We start from the raw sequence: 17,411 nt of genomic DNA, 5'->3' as shown, positions 1-17,411 counted from the left end.
CATTACCACTTTGTTAGCATATGCCATTAAACACCTGCCTTCATCACTCAATCATGCTCTGGGTAATTTTTATGCATCACATGATCCGTAGGAAACATAATCAGAGTTTAGCCTCATGGAGCATTGCAGTAATACAGATTAGGATACTGAAAAAACGACATCACACTTGATGGGTATGAATGTACACCCAACATCACACGCAGTGTAAATGACATATGTCCTGTCTATTTCACATGTGAAGGGCAATATTAGAGGACAACAGCTATGACACACATCCATGTTGCCAACATGTTTCATTGCAGCACATGAAACACAACTAAGACACCATCAATCCTAAGGTAAAAAGTGTCTCATATATGAGTCAGTGGATGTGCTATTGCATTGGTAACAGTAATGTATGAACAGACCCTGGACAGCAGTAAGTGTGACATCAGCTATCTTTGCAAGGAGCATGTGTAACAAGGAGTCCATCTAAGCTTAAAATGAATAGCACGAGTGCCACAGGTATGACAAGCATTGCTCAAAAGACATGCCCTGTGCAGTCCATCCCAGGTAATAAGACCTGCTATTGCCATGTTTTAAGTCTCTCCCCACCCTTCTCTAGGGGGCCCTGTAAATGGACTATCTTTACCCTGATAACCTTCATCTGCACACAACCAGACTCCCATTCTGACTCCTGTGTGCTTCCCTCTTCAGTGTGGCATGCCATAGTCATAGTTCATCAGTCTGCATGGACTTCATGTCCGATAATGTACTACCTGGTAGTCGGTAGACCCGGAAATCAGCTGTTCATTGCTTCCCATGTGAAAGGTCCACTTGGTCCTTTGAACTTGATTCTCAACTCCAGGACTTGTGAGAGACTGAAGCTGCACACACCTGTGAGCACTTCCATGCAGACCAGCCATTTAAACCTGCCCTGCCCTTGCTGCTGCCTAGAACTGCTTAGAAGCTGCCATTTTCTGAATGTCCTTGTTGTGCCTTGACGTACAAATCACTTGTGTAACAGAGCCCTTGGGGGATTGTGTAACATTGCAGACCACAGCACAAATACAGTGTTTAGTTCCCACAGTGTTGTTCCAGCTTTTCCCAGTCAGAGTTTGCTCACTGTGTATTTGCCTTTTTCATGTTTGTTCCTGACAGAGCCTGCACCCTGTTAACCTGACTGGTTCCTGTCTTTGCGTTAACTATGGAGGGTCCCTGTGGCTACATTTGTCTCATGGGTTCTTTCCATGCCCTCTCTTTTCCTCATGGGGTATTGTATCTGGTAGGTCTATGATGAATCCTCAAATATATAGTATGGTTTAATCAGTTTCCTTATAGTACCCTGTTCTGGGACACCTATTCATGTAGCCTAATCTAGCCCCCATCCCTTGTCTGGTTTTGCATGTATTCATTAGTGCCAAACAGTGACAGTGTGCCATTGCTGTATGCATGGATTCGGTACGGTGACTTAAGCACAACAAACAAGGGTTGCCAATGTGTATGTAAGGACAAAACACCTTTTGATGGGGCTTGCGTGATGACTAGATGTGACATTAATCAGCACAGAGGCACTGATGTTCCCTATTGCAGTGGGGATTTTAGAGGCCACCCTGTGTACAAATGTTGGGATGAAACCTGCCTGATTCCTATTACTGTTGAAAAATATTTTTAAGCACACCAAGGTTGCCCTGTCGTCTGCCTTATTAAAGGTCTACAGTGCCATAGCTGGACTATCCCCATGTGTGTCATTAGTTGATCTTTGGCTTTAGGTCCAATCTGCTTTGAAGGATACTCTGTTAATTCAAGGGTTGGCTCCACAGGCTCATGACTAGACCTGCACATAACTGTGACAGCATGGAGGCCAATACCGACACAATGGACACATGGCCACACACTTGAACTGGGCACCTTTGTGCAATGAACCACTGGAAATATGTGAACACATGCAGTATGGTCTGCTGGTCCTCCAGATTCACCGGAGAAACATAGGTCATTTACATGACTCAAACTGGTGTACCATACATTTTTAGAATTGGAGTTGGGACTCTGTGTCACAAACACTGTACCTACCTAGCATGTTCAAATGTCTGACTCATGGGTAGTATATACACAAGTGACCATGAAGTTGTATCCAACATTCCAGTACATGTGATGGCTTACCTTTTTAACATTGCCATTATCAACCATCCTCTATCTATCCTGTGTATAGTTTGTTATGGGAGATGTTTTGTCAAATTCAGGGAAGTTCATACAGCATAAGACACTACGGGTATGACAAACACATATCCTGACTGATGTACCTCAATGGATGGCATCTGATCCACAATTACAACCCAGGCATACAAGCACATTATGCAAAACACGTTTCACAATTCACAGACACTAACACAGAGGCCATAAGTGTATTTTTTAAGTTGCGTAGCCTTGCTATCCTCTATTGACGCACCACCTGCTCAAACTAGGGAATACAAATTTTAATTCCAAATGTTTGGGTTGCTGTTGCGTCAGTTAAGAGTGCTAATCCGGCACAACAACATGAGTATTATGGTCCGCGGTAGTGTGGTCTGCCACATGTGCCCAAATACTGGAACACACACAGCAGGCTCTAACAGACTATGGCCCTCATTCTGACCCTGGCGGTCTTTGACCGCCAGGGCGGAGGACCGCGGGAGCACCGCCGACAGGCCGGCGGTGCTCCAATGGGGATTCCGACCGCGGCGGTAAAGCCGCGGTCGGACCGGCACCACTGGCGGGCTCCCGCCAGTGTACCGCCGCCCCATTGAATCCTCCACGGCGGCGCAGCTTGCTGCACCGCCGCGGGGATTCCGACCCCCCCTACCGCCATCCAGATCCCGGCGGTCCGACCGCTGGGATCCGGATGGCGGTAGGGGGGGTCGCGGGGCCCCTGGGGGCCCCTGCAGTGCCCATGCCACTGGCATGGGCATTGCAGGGGCCCCCGTAAGAGGGCCCCTACATGTATTTCACTGTCTGCTGCGCAGACAGTGAAATACGCGACGGGTGCAACTGCACCCGTCGCACAGCTTCCACTCCGCCGGCTCGATTCCGAGCCGGCTTCATCGTGGAAGCCTCTTTCCCGCTGGGCTGGCGGGCGGTCTGAAGGCGACCGCCCGCCAGCCCAGCGGGAAAGTCAGAATTACCGCCGCGGTCTTTCGACCGCGGAACGGTAATCTGACGGCGGGACTTTGGCGGGCGGCCTCCGCCGCCCGCCAAGGTCAGAATGAGGGCCTATCTTTGTATAGTTATAGCTTTCATGAACATGAAAAATGAGAAAAATGACACAAACACAGTTAGAGACAGATATTTTGATGCAAACGCATTAAAAATGACGCTTATGCGTCAAAGAATGCTGCATATGTGTTAAAAAATGACGCTCACAGCCATTATACATCGATTGGTTCCAATCGTTAATTCCAACATTGCACCCCATGAAATTAGTTATCCATGAAAAACATATTGATCTTTGAATGCGGGGTCATTTTTAAGTATATGTGTCAATAAATATTGACGCAAAGCCCGTAAGCGTCATAAAACTTCACGCATCATAACAAAAACGTACCGCATTTGAGAAAGGAAGTGATGTAATAGGATATCCTGTTTACAGAAATGGTACAGTGGGTGTACTTTTACTTTCACTTTGCAGTCTGTGATTCTTCTAGACTGTGTGGCTGTGTTCAGAGTTGTGTCTGTCCAAATTGTGCTTTTGTCTCCTGTGTGCCATTCCAATTGTCATTTGTTGTTTTTGTAATTGTCTCAGTAATTCAGTGTAAGTGTGTTTTTGTAATTTTCTGTGACTAATTTTGTCTTTATACTGGTGGGAGTGTGCAGTGGGCATTGTTAGTTGGGGGATTGTTGGGCTGTTTATGGGTTCTTTAAGTTTCATTTTCCTACCTCCTTTCCCTGTATTTCCCTCTTTTCTGTTTCCTATCCCTATTATTTTCTGTGATGTTCGGGCAGGCCAGGTCTGGGGAGAATGGGCGAGGAGGAGCTCGGGCTTTCATTTGGTTGGTGTGCCACTTCCTCCCCCTGATGTTAGAGGCTTGTGGCAGGGTGATACAGGGGTATCACACCGAGGCAAGGAGGCTCAGGTGGTCCAAGTTGCTGTTCCACCTGAAGAGGGTATTCAACAGCCAGCGCAACAACCACCAACTCAAACATCGCTGGGCTGACCTTGTGGCCAAAGAGCAAGACCAGCTGGACCACCTGGGTGAGGTGATTGGTGGCCCTGTTGGTGAGTACAGATCAGACTAATGTGTACAGTAAAATGCTCTGTAGTGACAGTAGCAGATTTGGTGACATGCTGCATGCAAGGTTTGTGGACATGTGGAATGCAAGTTGAACAAACAGTGGCCCTGATTTATACAATATTTGCTACGCATTCCCGTCATTTGTTGACGCAAAAGCTGCACAAACTTACAAAACACAACTTGGTCTTGTAAATTAGTGCTGCTTTGACGTCAATAGATGATGGTAATGAGGCACAAACAAATGTTTTATTCATGGTCTGTGAGTGTACCAGGAATGAGATGTATTTCATATGCTAATGCAAGGAAGGAATGTAGTCCCCAATTATTTGGAATACATGTCTGAACTGTATTCATGGCTATACGTACAAAGATCTTCCCAATCTCTGGTAATAGCTTAGGCTAATATTTTGACTTGGTTTGTGCAGTATTTAACCCCTTCGCTGCCAGGCCTTTTCCCCCTCCTGTGCCGAGCCTTTTTTTGGCTATTTGGGGCAGTTCGCGCTTAGGCCCGCATAACTTTTTGTCCACATAAGCTAGCCAAGCCAAATTTGCGTCCTTTTTTCCAACATCCTAGGGATTCCAGAGGCAAACAGACTTTGTGGGTTCCCCAGAAGGAGGCCAAGAAACTAGCCAAAATACAGTGAAAATTTTGTTTTTTTCAAACAAATGGGAAAAAGGGGCTGCAGAAGAAGGCTTGTGGTTTTTTCCCTAAAAATGGCATCAACAAAGGGTTTGCGGTGCTAGAATCACCAGCTTCCCAGCTTTCAGGAACAGGCACACTTGAATCAGAAAACCCAATTCTTCAACACAATTTTGGCATTTTACTGGGACATACCCCATTTTTACGATTTTGTGTGCTTTCAGCCTCCTTCCAGTCAGTGACAGAAATGGGTATGAAACCAATGCTGGATCCCAGAAACCACAACATTTCTGAAAAATAGTCAAAATTCTGAATTCAGCAAGGGGTGATTTGTGTAGATCCTACAAGGGTTTCCTATAGAAAATAACAACTGAAAAGGAAAAGTATTGAAATTGAGGTGAAAAAAACATAAATCTTTCTCTACGTTTTACCCTGTAACTTTTTCCTGCAATGTCAGATGTTCAAAAGCAATATACCGTTACGTCGGCTGAACTCCTCTGGTTGGGAGGATATATAGGGCTTGTAGGTTCATCAAGAACCCTAGGTACCCAGAGCCAATAAATGAGCTGCACCCTGCAGTGCGTTTTCATTCTATACCGGGTATACAGCAATTCATTTGCTGAAATATAAAGAGTGAAAAATAGCTATCAAGAAAACCTTTGTATTTCCAAAAAGGGCACAAGATAAGGTGTTGAGGAGCAGTGGTTATTTGCACATTTCTGAATTCCGGGGTGACCATACTAGCATGTGAATTACTGGGCATTACTCAAATAGATGTCTTTTTTACACACTCTCTTATATTTGGAAGGAAAAAATGTAGAGAAAGACAAGGGGCAATAACACTTGTTTTGCTAATCTATGTTCCCCCAAGTCTCCCTATAAAAATGATACCTCACTTGTGTGGGTAGGCCTAGCGCCCGCAACAGGAAACGCCCCAAAACGCAACGTGGACACATCACATTTTTTTAAGGAAAACAGAGGTGTTTTTTGCAAAGTGCCTACCTGTAGATTTTAGCCTCTATCTCTGCCGGCACCTAGGGAAACCTACCAAACCTGTGCATTTTTGAAAACTAGAGACCTAGGGGAATCCAAGATGGGGTGACTTGTGGGGCTCTGACCAGGTTCTGTTACCCAGAATCCTTTGTAAACCTCAAAATTTGCTAAAACAACTAGTTTTCCTCACATTTCAGTGACAGAAAGTTCTGGAATCTGAGAGGAGCCACAAATTTCCTTCCACCCAGCATTCCCCCAAGTCTCCCTATAAAAATGATACCTCACTTGTGTGGGGAGGCCTAGCGCCCGTGACAGGAAAAGCCCCAAAACACAACGTGGACTCATCACATTTTTTGAAAGAAAACAGAGGTGTTTTTTGCAAAGTGCCTACCTGTAGATTTTGGCCTCTAGCTCAGCCGGCACCTATGGAAACCTACCAAACCTGTGCATTTTTTAAAACTAGAGACCTAAGGGAATCAAAGATGGGGTGACTTGTGGGGCTCTGACCAGGTTCTGTTACCCAGAATCCTTTGCAAACCTCAAAATTTGGTTAAAAAAACTAGTTTTCCTCACATTTCGGTGACAGAAAGTTCTGGAATCTGAGAGGAGCCACACATTTCCTTCCACCCAGTGTTCCCCCAAGTCTCCTGATAAAAATGATACCTCACTTGTGTGGGTAGGCCTAGCGCCCGTGACAGGAAACGCCCCACAACACAACGTGGACACATCACATTTTTTTAAAGAAAACAGAGGTGTTTTTTGCAAAGTGCCTACCTGTAGATTTTGGCCTCTAGCTCAGCCGGCACCTAGGGAAACCTACCAAACCTGTGCATTTTTGAATACAAGAGACCTAGGGGAATCCAAGATGGGGTGACTTGGGGGGCTCTGACCAGGTTGTTACCCAGAATCCTTTGCAAACCTCAAAATCTGGCTAAAAAAACAAGTTTTCCTCACATTTCGGTGACAGAAAGTTCTGGAATCTGAGAGGAGCCACAAATTTCCTTCCATCCAGCGTTCCCCCAAGTCTCCCGATAAAAATGATACCTCACTTGTGTGGGTGGGCCTAGCGCCCATGACAGGAAATGCCCCAAAACACAACGTGGACACATCCCATTTTTTTAAAGAAAACAGAGGTGTTTTTTGCAAAGTGCCTACCTGTAGATTTTGGCCTCTAGCTCAGCCGGCACCTAGGTAAACCTACCAAACCTGTGCATTTTTGAAAACTAGAGACCTAAGGGAATCCAAGATGGGGTGACTTGTGGGGCTCTGACCAGGTTCTGTTACCCAGAATCCTTTGCAAACCTCAAAATTTGGCTAAAAAACACGTTTTCCTCACATTTCGGTGACAGAAAGTTCTGGAATCTGAGAGGAGCCACAAATTTCCTTCCACCCAGCGTTCCCCCAAGTCTCCTGATAAAAATGATACCTCACTGGTGTGGGTAGGCCTAGCGCCCGTGACAGGAAACGCCCGAAAACACAATGTGGACACATCACATTTTTTCATAGAAAACAGTGCCTACCTGTGGATTTTGGCCTCTAGCTCAGCCGGCACCTGGGGAAACCTAGCAAACCAGTGCATTTTTTAAAACTAGAAACCCAGGGGAATCCAAGATGGGGTGACTTGTGGGGCTCTGACCAGGTTCTGTTACCCAGAATCCTTTGCAAACCTCAAAATTAGGCTAAAAAACACATTTTCCTCACATTTCTGTGACCCTTGCCTACGGGGTCGCTCCCCCTGCGTGACATTGGCGCCAAAACAAAATCACCGGTGCCTAGTGGTTTCTGCCCCCTTGGGGCAGATTGACCTAAAATCGGCCAATCTGCCCCCAAGGGGGACAGAAATGGTCTAAATACAATTTGCCCCCCAGGGGAGCGACCCTTGCCTAATGGGTCGCTCCCCATCTCTAAAAAAAACAAACAAACAAAAACACAAAAAAACAATTTGCCCTGGCTCCTAGAGGTTTCTGCCCCCCCTGGGGGCAGATCAGCCTAATAACAATAGGCCGATCTGCCCCCGAGGGGGCAGAAATGGCCTAAAATAAATCTCCCCCACTTCCCCAACCCCCCCCCCAGGAGCGACCCTTGCCTACGGGGTCGCTCCCCCTGTGTGACATTGGCGCCAAAAAAAAAATCCCAGCTGCCTTGTGGTTTCTGCCCCCTTGGGGGCAGATTGACCTAAAATCGGCCAATCTGCCTCCAAGGGGGCAGAAATGGTCTAAATACAATTTGCCCCCCAAGGGAGCAACCCTTGCCTGATGGGTTCGCTCCCCATCTCTAAAAAAACAAACAAACAAAAAAACACAAAAAAACAATTTGCCCTGGTGCCTAGAGGTTTCTGCCCCCCCTGGGGGCAGATCGGCCTAATAACAATAGGCCGATCTGCCCCCGGGAGGGCAGAAATGGCCTAAATATAATTTGCCCTCTAGGGGAGCGACCCTTGCCTAAGGGGTCGCTCCTCACCTAAAACAGAACCAAAAAAAACAAAAAGAAAAAATAATAATAATTATCCCTGGTGCCTAGAGGTTTCCGCACCCCCCTGGGGGCAGATCGGCCTAATAATAGGCCGATCTGTCCCCAGGGGGGGGGGGCAGAAAAGGCCTTCCCAAAAAAATGCCCCACCTGGGAGAGACCCTTGCCCAAGGGGTCGCTCCCTTTTGTCAGTTTCCAAAAACAAAACAAAAAATCCCTGGTGTCTAGTGGGGTTTTAAAGGCCGGATTGCAAGCAATCCGGCTTTTGAAACCCTGGGAGAGACTTCAAAGGGAAGGAAATACATTTCCTTCCCTTTGAAGCCTCTCCGGGCCTCCCCCAGTGATTGAAAGAGAAATGCTGAGCATTTCTCTTTCAATCGCGCTGGAAGCAGAGGCATCCCCTCAAGGCTGGCTGCCATATTTTGCATCCCCACCTGCACCTCCTTGGCCAGCTCCTGCTGTACTCCAACTGCAGTCCTCTCAAAGGTGGTGCCAGTCTCCTCAGAGTCCGCAGCTGGGTTGGAGCTGGCAGGTAGTATAATTGGGGTGGTGGGTGGGTCCTCTGTGATGGCTGCTACTTCTGTGCTCCTCCTTGCAACTGAAGGTGGGGTCTGGAGGGTTCCAAGGACATCTTGGAGGGTCTGCCGGCTAATGTTTGTCAGCTCGTCATCCATGTCATCAGGGAAGTCCAGGACAGGCATATCCCCAGGAGAGCCATTGTCCTCTACAATGAGATATTGTACAAATAGTGTGTCTGTGTTGTGGCATTTGTAGTGTGATGTGCCTGACTTCATATTAGTTGCACATTGTAATCTTGGTTCCTGTTCATTGTCCCTGTCATTAACATTAGCATTCTCCCAGGCCTATGCCCCACCTGCATGTCACATTTAGTGTGGGCAGTTTGGGGAAATGTCTGCGTCACATCCTCTAGGTGTAGGTTCTGCCCAAGTTGCATCTTGCAACCTTCTTGTACTACTCAACCCTCCGTCTACTTCCATTATCATGGCGTGGCCTTGAACTGGCTGTGGGTGTTCTGATGGCAGTTGCACCACTCTTAACAATCTAGAACTGACCCAGTCTCTGATATTTCACAACCACCTATATGTTGCTGAGACCTAGCATATACTATGTATAGCATTGGCATGGCACAATATGGGTGTCAGCATTGGTAGTGTGTACTGCTGATGTTCGGGAATGTGTGCTACATTGGATTGCACTGACGGTCCTAGCAGTGTTCCATTTCCTCTTATGACTGTGCAGGTGTGTTTCACTAGCTAGAAACATATGTCCTCCCCCTCAATGCTGTTGTCTTAGCACTGTGACACTTGAGATGTTGCATGGTGGGATTGCAGCTATTGTAACACAGGCACAGGGTAGACCCTGACATGTGCAGCATGGGTATGACATTACAGCTGTGTACCTCATGATGTTAATGACAATACCTGATGTTTGTAGCGCCTATAGACATGAGCATTTGACAGGATTTGCACATTTTTATTAATTACAGGGGATTGATAACGTTGTCATCCTGAACCCTCTATTTTGGGTGTGTTTGATCCATGGGCACGTAACTGCCATTGGCTACTTGACCTGCACACACAGCAGAGGTGGTGGTGGCAACTGTTAATGTTACATGGCACTTGCGGATATGGCCTAAGACTGGAAATCGAGACCTAGTTCATGTTGTGACAATACCAGCTGCGTAGTGTGACAGCAGGCCAGTTTTACGTTGTACCCTACCCTGCTTGACTGGCTTTGCCTTTCCAACATTCTTGGCATGGCAGAGTACCCCCATGCAAAGGTTGTTGGTGTAGTGTTGTGCTGTGCCCCAGGTTTCCCTGGGGCACAGCACAACACTTTCTGCACCCGTGCTGTGCCCCTTTGCACTTTCTACTACCTGATTATCATGGCTGACATGCACTGTGTAGTAGGTATGTCCCACCCCTGGTTGCAGTTAACAATTAGGCATTTTTGTTCCCCATGCCACTTACCCTGCATCTGTGTTGTATCCTGGTAGTCTGCGCTGTCCTGTCCTTGAATCCCTGTGACGATCTCCTCAGGGATGATGGCTGCCACCATCTTCTCCATCTGGTCCAGGGCTTCCTGCGGTGCTGGACTCCCACCTCCAGTCTGCAGTGCTGCCTTCCTGTTCCTGTCCATCTTTTCCTTTGTCCTGCTCTTGCAGTCATGCCAGTGTTTCTTGCACTCAGTGACTGTTCTCTGTACTTCTGCCACACTGTTGATCTTATCGACAGTTTGTTGCCAAATTGCCTCTCTCCTCCCAATTGGCAATTTAGAGGTGACAAAAAGTTGATGCTGGTGTTCCTTCACCTCTTTCACCAGTATTTCATGCTCCTCTGCACTTAAGTGACACCTCCTTTTCATCTTCTCCCTCTCCTGGGTCTTGTGTGTGTCCTCATGGCTGGTTCCTGGTCGGTTGTCATCTTCCTGGGGTATCTCCTGGCTTCTGGAATCCATTTTGGGGCTCCTTAGCACAGTTTGCTGTGTTTGCGTCGCTTTTTGACGATATCGGGTCCAAAAAAGGCGCATATCCGGTTTGTGACATCGTAAACCGGATTAAAGTCATTTTCGCTGCGTTAACGTCGTTTTCCTTTACGATGTGGTGCAATGGTTTGAGTAAAAAAAAATGACTCTAACCCGTGGTTTGTGCCAAAGTATAAATTTGACGCCCGGGTGGTGCTAAGAAATGCCGTTAGCCGGCGTTAAACTTTTTGTTGCCCAACTGCGTTGGCGCAGTTTTGCATCAAAAAGTATAAATGTGGCCCTTAGTGTCAGGACAGAATAAGAGCCTGGAGAATTCTGAGGATGGACCTACCTTGGTGGGACAGACTCTAGGTGTTGTCTAGATGATGGCGTCACCCAGCTCATCTTGCTGCTTCCACGTTACATGGCATACATGGTGCCACTTTGTTTGGACAGTCACTTGATCTTCCTGTTTCCTCTGATGTTGTCTTCCCATTTACACCAGGCGCTATAGATGTTCTCCGTCTGCACCTGAGGCAGTCAAGGTAATGACTGACGCCATGCCATTGTCCACTATTTCCTTTCAATCTCCAAAGTTAATTTGTGAGAGATTATAGCTTTTTGTTTTCTAACAGGCTGCCAGCTTACTACAAGGCAAGTTGAGTTTCTACTTTAATATTCGAGGTATGAGCCTGTCTTTCAAGAGAGGAAGTATAAGACAGCACCACGGAGGGAGAAATAATTATCTTCTGATTTCCATTGACTTGCTGCCTTAGTAGTAGTAATATGCTTTCAGTTTCTGCAGCTCTACTGGAAGGTAATCATCTGACTTAGTACTCAGCAGAGAAAGAAGCTTGAAAGAAAATGGCCGACTTCCAGTATGGGACTCGGACAGGCCAGAAGGATAGGGGTGGGAGGAGAGGAGCAGAGACCATAGCGTTCAGGCAGTCATACCTCTTTGTTTCCCTGGGACAATCTGTTTTCTGGATAAATCCGTCCCTCCACTCTGCCATCCATCTACCTATTCACTCTGCCATTTATCTATCATACAGTCTTCCATCCAATCATCAGTCCACTTTGTCATCAACCCATCCACTCAGCCATCATCAGCCTGTCCATCCACCTACTCGGCCATCCATCCATCCATCCAGCCAGCCATCCACTCTGCAATCTAGACCACCCAACCTTCTGCCACCCATCCAGCCAGACACGCTGCCACCCATCCATCCACTCTGCTACCTATCCATCCATTCTGCTACCCATCCATCTATTCTGCCACCCATCCGTCCGTCTATCTACTCTGCCATCCATCCATCCTGCCATCCATCTAGTCTGCCATCCATTCACTCATCCATATGCCCACTCATTGATTCATCCATTTACTCTGCCATTCATTCACCTGTCCATCCACCTATCCAACTCTTTACTCTGCCAACCATTTACTCATCCATCCACTCTGCCATCTATTCACTTATCCTTTCACCCACTCACCTATCCCTTTACTACACCATCAATTCACCTGTTTATCCACCTTTCAATCCCTTTACTCTGCCATATTTTCACCTGTACATTCACCTATCCATCCACCCCTTTCCTCTGCCATTTTTCCATCTGTCCTTCCCTCTGCCCAAGCCTTTACTATCCCATCCTTTCCCCAGAGCATTTACCTATGTGCCCATCCCTTTATACTGCCATCCTTTCACTTGACTATCCACATATCCATTTGCTCACTCATCCATCCATCCGTGTACTATGACATCCTCTCACCTTCCATCCACCTATCCATTCACTCATCTATTCATACTTCCTTTCACCCTTTCTCCCATTCAATATTCCTTCCATTTTCCCTTTTCTACTTATCCATCTTTTGTTCTTCCTTGCTTCTGCTTGCTTTTCTATTGACGCTGTATTCCCTAACAGCCTTATATGTTTTTGCCTGCTGAGTTGCAGAGGCCCATTTTGAATCCCAATCCGAGGTACCTGGTAAAGCAGGGAGAGGGGACTGGTTGTGTATGGAATTTGTTCATCAAGTGTTTTTTTGGTAATCTGAGATCTGACTAGGCATGTGTTGGTACCTACACCATTAAAAGAAACAATATATTCACATTACAGAGGGTATATGAGAGCAGAAAATACACACTTAAATAGATCCTTGTAGTGGTAGATTACACCACTTGCTCCTTTATTGGGGACCTTAGTGGCTCATGCATGATGTTGATGTCCCCTATTTTGCCTGGATTGGTTTACCTAAAGAGATACTGTAGGAAAGTACCATCTTGCCTGGTATGTTAACCCCATTTTTACTTGTATGTATGTTTGTTTTTGCCTGTGTCACTGGGATCCTGCTAGCCAGGACCCCAGTGCTCATAAAGTGTGCCCTGTATGTGTTCCCTGTGTGGTGCCTAACTGTATCACTGAGGCTCTGCTAACAAGAACCTCAGTGTTTTTGCTCTCACTGCTTTCAAAATTGTCACTGCAGGCTAGTGACTAATTTTACCAATTCTCATTGGCACACTGGAACACACTTATAATTCCCTAGTATATGGTACCTAGGTATTGGGGTTCCAGGAGATCCCTATGGGCTGCAGCATTTCTTTTGCCACCCGTAGGGAGCTCAGACAATTCTTACACAGGACTGCCACTGCAGCCTGAGTGAAATAACATCCACGTTATTTCACAGCCATTCTACACTGCACTTAAGTAACTTATAGGTCACCTACATGTCTAACCCTCACTTAGAGAAGGTTAGGTGCAAAGTTACTTTGGTGGTCATTACAACCCTGGCGGTCAGTGTTAAAGCGGCGGTAAAACCGCCAACAGGCCAGTGGAAAAAAATGGCATCACGACCATGGTGGAAACCGGCAACAAAGACAGCCACTTTAACACTCCGACCGCCACCGTGGTACAAACAAACACCGCGGCGGTAACCGCCAACAGACAGGCGGAAGACAATGTACCGCCACAGTATTACAATAGGCCAATCCACCACCTTTTCTGGGGCGGATTCACTGCGAATAAAAACACGGCGGAAACAGTTCTTGGAAGGGAAAACGCTCACCTCTACACACCGCGCGAGGAACCAGGACGCCATGGAGCCGGAACTCCATATTCTACCTGCCTTTGTCTTCCTGCTTCTCTACCAGGAGCACAAATGCCGGCAGCAAAGACCACGGTGAATACTGCACCTACGACACAGGGGAGGGGGGAGGGAAAAAAGAGTGACACACACACGCAACACCCCACACTCACCCTCACCCACTACACCACACACACTAATACATGTTGATACACTACAGTTACACACCCCCAACCTCCCCTGGAAGAGTGCAAAGACAAAAGGAAATGATTTGAACCATTGTAATCTATTAAAATCCAGTACTCAAAAATATATATACACTATAAGCAAATATATACACCAATAATAAAAAGTCCAGGTATTGCACCATAAAAGTCAGTGGACCACTGGGCCCAAAATGCATGGGCGAGGCCCACACTCACCCCCGATCAAAACGGAGAGAACACTGCAGGGGCATCAGATAGAAATACAACAGGCACCTCAGTAGGAAGGGAAGGGGGGGCACCTCAGCCGGATGAGTGCACAACGCCAGATCCACGAGGGGGCTCCATGCCCACTGCTGTATCCTGGGGAGTGCAAAGCCACAGTCTCTCAAGTCTCTCCAGTGGGTGGGTTGCCCAAGGAGTGCAAAGCCACAATCTCTCAAGTCTCTCCAGTGGGTGGGTTGCTCACTGCTTTATCCTGGGGAGTGCAAAGCCACAGTCTCTTAAGTCTCTCCAGTGGGTGGGTTGCCCGCTGCTTTATCCTGGGGAGTGCAAAGCCACAGTCTCTCAAGTCTCTCAAGTGGGTGGGTTGCCCACTGCTGCATCCTGGGGAGTGCAAAGCCACAGTCTCTCAAGTCTCTCAAGTGGGTGGTTTTCCCACTGCTGCATCCTGGGGAGTGCAAAGCCACAGGCTCTCAAGTCTCTACAGTGGGTGGTTTGCCCACTGCTTTATCCTGGGGAATGCAATCCCAGTCTCTCAAGTCTCTACAGTCGGTGGTTTGCCCACTGCTTTATCCTGGGGAGTGCAAAGCCACTGTCTCTGAAGTCTCTCCAGTGGGTGGGTTGCCCACTGCTTTATCCTGGGGAGTTCCAAGCCACAGTCTCTCAAGTCTCTCCAGTGGGTAGGTTGCCCACTGCTGCATCCTGGTGAGTGCAAAGCCACAGTCCCTCAAGTCTCTCAAGTGGGTGGGTTGCCCACTGCTGCATCCTGGGGAGTGCAAAGCCCCAGTCTCCCAAGTCTTTCCAGTGGGTGGGTTGCCCACTGCTTTATCCTGGGGAGTTCAAAGCCACAGTCTCACATGCTGAGCATTTCTCTTTCAATCGCGCCGGAAGCAGAGCTTCCAGCGCGATGGGGGAGACCCTGTGACTAATCAGCGTGTGCTCACGCGCTGACGTCATGGGGGTGTGGGGGGGGGGTCGGGGTGGAAGGAGAAGGGCTTCCCCTTCCATCCCTGAGTTTGGGGGGGTGGGGGGAAGCACACAGAGGGAGCGAGAGCGCTCCCTCTGGGCTGTGTGCCGAGCATGTAGTGGTTACGTCCTCGGCACAGCAGCACTGTGCCGAAGGACGTAACCACTACGTCCTCGGCACAGAAGGGGTTAAATTAATCATGGATGCCAAAGCAATGCACACTGGATAATATCTACATGTTTGGTGCTACTTTCCATAGCTGTAGCGTAAAAACAGGAAGTAAATGCTACACATAAAATAAATGTAAAAAACAGCCCCTATGTTCATTGTTCCTGTGTGTTTTAAATTGCCTTGGGCACAATTGCTGGTACAGAGGTGATGAATTTGCCATCTGTGTCACTTTATAGCGAAGCTATTTTCATAAGTTAATGGGTCATCATGGGATCCCTGAACTTTGTTAATGCATAGTCACAAATCATTCATTTGCATGAGGTTGTGCAAGGGAGCCCTGACTGCTTTCATCATATGTTTAAAGTAACAAAATAATTTGCTAGTTTACATTTGGTACACCCCTGCTGATCTAGTGCATCATATGTACAATTGTTAACCTCTCAGTATGAAGGCTATCACGGACATGGGTGTATGCTAAGATCAGCTGACCAGCATTCCTGTGACTGCTGCCATTCCCAAGGTGCATACAAATTGAGACCTACCTCATCAAGATTGCCACAGTAAGACATTTGCTAAACCATGTTTCACTTAGGGGACAGTGTCAGTTTGCTGTGTAACCACAGATCACCCAACTTGGCATTTGTAAGATGATGAATGTGGCTAACTGTGATCTACAATACCTAATGTAGGTACACAGGGCCCTGAGTAACACATTTCAGGTGCCAGGACCACACCTGTGCCCATGCATTCTGTCACGGATGGTCAAATTAGACACTGTCAGCATATATTTCTTGGTTGTTTTGATTTAGATAAATGGCCAATCTATGTTTATTGTAACATTGTCATCAAGTAACACACAGGATCCCTGCCATCATGGTGTCATAGGGGGAATATACGGCTGTGGGTATACTGGCCATGTGGCATATGTAACCTACAGACAACACAAGCCCACATATAATGGACCATAGAAAGCACAATAATTCATGAACTTAACACAACCCACATGAGCATCACACAGTAACTGATTGTCCCTTGATGCACAAGCCACAATACCTGAGTGACTGCTATTGCAGTGCACCAGGAATGTGGCTTTGCATGTCTCTCATAACAACAAATGAAGAAATGGAGTACCCTCTAGAAAGAAATCTGCACAAAACTGAATACTCATGTTTGTCACCATATGATTGTTAGGGCCAGTACATGTGTGCATATGTGTGTCTATCCCTCACTGGAGTGACAGGGTCAATACATGTTTGCAGTGGTATGACTATTGGGGTGTCTACATGCCTGAGGTGCTGCTCTATCATCTAAAATGTCACACACAGTGATTTTTTGTTCCAAGTTTTGTACAGTGAGCAGACATTGAGCACATTTCACCCTTCCATGTGCTACAGGTGGACCAGCCCCCTACACAATTGGAGAAGCAGCTTGATTTGTGGAGGCAGACATATTCAGTAAGTGTTGATATGCTAGTTCTTTGCTGTGTTTGCAGCTGTTGTGTGATTGACTCCTGTGTGTTGGACTCATTGCAAGGTATGATGTGCTGGCACATGATCTGATATGTGACTTGCTGGGCGTTTGACATTTCGGTCCATGTTTGAGGTCGACATTCTGTGGCAGAGAGTCATATATTGGGAGTTGAGTGCTGCGCTATAGGCATAGGCAGGTGAACAGGGTGATTTTTTGCTACATGTATGCCAATGATTAATGTGGAGGTGTCCAGTTTCATGATTTAATCAGCAAGTCATACCCTGACTCACACAGAACAGTGATGCCGAAGTATTACCCACAGACTTGAGCCTGCCTGTTAACTAATGAACAAGTAGGACTGTACGTTTGACTTCCTAGCAGCATCTGGCTCCACATTTTGTGCTATGTTTATGTGGCACCTGAGTAGAATGTCATAGGTGTGCATGCAGGTCAAGCCCAGATGGCTGCT

At 47.0% G+C, this 17,411-nt stretch overlaps 1 long non-coding RNA gene across 1 annotated transcript in view; it reads left to right on the top strand.

Annotated features, from left to right (window-relative positions):
- LOC138302092 (uncharacterized) overlaps positions 1 to 16,900 on the top strand; it is a 42,995-nt gene extending 26,095 nt beyond the window's left edge. Inside the window, exon 3 of the long non-coding RNA XR_011205270.1 lies at positions 16,867 to 16,900. This is a non-coding gene — a long non-coding RNA (uncharacterized lncRNA). The remainder of the gene's footprint in view (positions 1 to 16,866) is intronic.
- Positions 16,901 to 17,411: the final 511 nt, after the last annotated feature.

This window comes from Pleurodeles waltl, chromosome 6 (genome assembly GCF_031143425.1).
Source record: "Pleurodeles waltl isolate 20211129_DDA chromosome 6, aPleWal1.hap1.20221129, whole genome shotgun sequence".
Classification (NCBI taxonomy): Eukaryota; Metazoa; Chordata; class Amphibia; order Caudata; family Salamandridae; genus Pleurodeles; species Pleurodeles waltl.
Note: the sequence above shows the minus strand (reverse complement) of the source record. Positions and strands in the feature narration are given on the sequence as shown.